Here is a 3,127-nt window from a genome sequence, read left to right on the forward strand (position 1 = left end):
GTATCACTCAAAGACATCGGTTCTGCAACGGTGAAAAACCGATGTAATATCTGTTTAACATCAATTTTAGCAACGGTTTTCGACCGATGTAATATCACTTAACGACAACGCTTCCAAACCGATGTCATTGAATCTAAAACTGTTGTAATAACACTTATTTTTTTATGTTGTTTGTAAATTATGATCGAGCAAGAGTACAAAATTATCATAATATTATAAATTCACCCAACATATCACAAATAGAAAAGCACCGATATATTTAATCACCTCAATATTTACAAATAACCAAAAGTAACTAACACAAATATTCTTCTTGCAACATATTACACATTCCCTCAGCGTTTTCATCCTCAGAAGGATCACCTTCAACCCCATCGTCCTCTTCCTAGTCTTCGCCATCTTGTTCATCATCATCCTCTTCGTCCTCATCTCAATCACCATCATCCTTGTTCTCTGGCACAACTTCATTCTTGCTCTTTCGAAGTAGCCTTCAAAGAAACGAAACTAAGATTAATCACTGGTACCATATCAGGATCATAACTGCTTTGAGGTTAAGGTAACAGCATCTACCTGTAAATTGCATCAGGACCTTCAACAAGTGAAGCAGTTTCACTTGACGACAAGCCCATCTGAAATTTAACCCTTAATAAGTCAATTTCCTTATTTAGGGGTCTTCGGCTGCTGAGTTGCTAAATAATTCATGATGAAAGTCATAAGCCACGTTCTGCAGAATGACAACAGTTAGAGAAAGTATGAGCATAAGATGGACAAATATCACAAAGGTATCATCATCATGCTAAATGACAGATTGTGACATGATTCTATACATACAATTATGAATTAGTCACTCAATGTCTTTCTGGTAACATAAACAACAGCAGGTGCCAATTAACAAAACCCACAAAAACCAAGATTATTTAAATGTTAAGACTTTCTAATAAAGAAGCTAGATTTTATAAAATTTCATTAGAAAAAAATATTTTTAAAAAGAGAAAGCAAGAAAAGGATTTAACTCAGCAAAAGGTTCTGGTCTCTTGCCTATGCAAAATTTTCTGTAGATTTATTTCATGGCATGATTAATAGTAGTACAACAATAAAAAGGATCCATACAAATTTATCTTCCAAATATAGATTTAACTCATAAAAGGATATCTATCAGTGTGAAGGTATAATCTTATAATAATTCAAGACAAATCTGAATTTTCAAGGAAAGTCACCTGACCAAGATTGAGAAAGCTGTGACTGCACAGGTTATAAGTGACTTTTCCAAAGGTAAGCAAATGAGAGAACTCTGGGGCCGAGGGCACTCTGGAAACAAAAGTTATCTGACAATGATAGCCAGAATATTAGAAATAGTAAAATTACAAAAGATTAGCTCAGTAATGTACAAAATAGCGCATAGTTTACTCATAGCAATGTTAGGATCACCACTCATGGTGACTGAACAAACTTTACTTAAAGCAACTTATTATTTAGACTAATAAATGTTATTTTCATTCTTTATAGCTCCCACTAAGAACCATTACCTTTATGATCGAAACGATCAGGTAACTTGGCAACATTACATAGGCTTTTCAAAACCAATGTTGGCTACAGTTATCAAAATATATGGAAGTAACTAATTATTTGCTTGAAAAGTGAATATAATAATCATAATTTATAAAGTTAACACAAATGATTGCTACTTGAACACATTTTCAGTCATAGTTAGTTTAACCATCTTATGAAATGGTAAAGTGAAACCTGAGCTGAAGCCCCTCCCAGTTCAAATATTCCAGTAGTAATCTCAAGATCAGCTCCTAGAGTACCCACCGCATAGTTAGCTGCAACCCATGCATAGATGCCTTCATCACTGCCTGTAAAACAGTAATTATACCAAAAAAACTTTTAAGGGGCAATTACACTCCAATGTAAATATATATACCAAAAAAACTGTTACTCAAATTAATACAGTATGAATATTTGAAAGAAGCAAACTGGATTCACCTGCCTGAGATCACAGATGCCCAATCGTCCTGGAATCTGAAATCATAAGATCTCAAAACCTTCTAGCAAGCTTCCAGTATTCTATTCACCACCGAAGTGTTCAGTAGCCTCAAACCTGCCGTCGCCATCAGCCTTAGTTCGGTATCTTCCCACACTTCTCGTGGTACTGTAACCTTAGCAAACTCCAGCAGTGCCACCAGAGACTCCCCAGCGTTATCCGGATTCTGCAAGTAAGAGGAAAGGCCCAGAGAGACTTTCATAGACGCCGAAAGGCCAATATCAAGGGAAGGCATCGATCCCCACACGCTCCTGTAAGCAAACACGTGGATCCGAGAGCCGGTGCTCCCTCCATCCACAACAATCAAGTATTTGGGGTGATCGAAGCTTCCCGAGGCTACGAAGAGGCACAGGAGTGCGGCCACGAGGGTGGAGCCGACGAGGATGCCGCGGCGACGGTTCTTGGTTATGAAGGAGAAGCGGGAAGAAGCGGAGGGGGGACGGAGCTGATGGGGCTTAACGGCGCTCATCGTCCGCGAGGAACTGACGCGGCGGTGGAAGTGGAGACGAGGGGGGAAGGCGTAGGTGGCGGTGCCGTTGAAGACGTAGGTGGCGGTGCCGTTGAAGACGCGGCGGTGGAGCAGAGCCCGTCTAGGGTTTACAAGAGCAAGCGCGCAGTGGTTAAGTCGGCCGGGTGCAGGGTTGGAAGCGCGGGCGGGTTTAGGGGTTTTAGAAGTTACGTGGAAGAAATATTTGGAGGGAGAGAGGGAAAGAAAAAATGAAAATATACAACGGTTTTAAATTGTTGTTATAGCTTTCAAAACCGTTGTTGAAAGCGCAAATAGACAACGGTTTTAAATTGTTGTTATAGCTTCCAAAACCGTTGTTGAAAGCGCACATAGACAACGATTTTCAAACCGTTGTCGTAGTCTTTAAAAACCGTTGTTGTAGTCCCAAAATAATAGACATAGACAATGGTTTTAAAACCGTTGTTGTATCCTCCAAAAACCGTTATCGTAGTCTCCAATCAACCTCTCAAAGACATCGGTTTTTGTTAAAACCGTTGTAAAAAAATAAAAGACATCGGTTTTGCCATAAAACCGATGTCTTTTGAGTGTTGTTAAAGACTGATTTTCTTGTAGTG

The 3,127-nt window shown here is 39.2% G+C and overlaps 1 pseudogene; it reads right to left on the bottom strand.

Annotated features, from left to right (window-relative positions):
* Positions 1-664: 664 nt before the first annotated feature.
* LOC141819336 (putative apyrase 6) lies at positions 665-2,634 on the bottom strand (annotated as a pseudogene).
* Between the last annotated feature and the right edge of the window lie 493 nt (positions 2,635-3,127).

Source organism: Curcuma longa, unplaced genomic scaffold (assembly GCF_044706935.1).
Source record: "Curcuma longa cultivar G26 ecotype Majalengka, Jawa Barat unplaced genomic scaffold, ITB_CL_G26_1.1 contig_3459, whole genome shotgun sequence".
Classification (NCBI taxonomy): Eukaryota; Viridiplantae; Streptophyta; class Magnoliopsida; order Zingiberales; family Zingiberaceae; genus Curcuma; species Curcuma longa.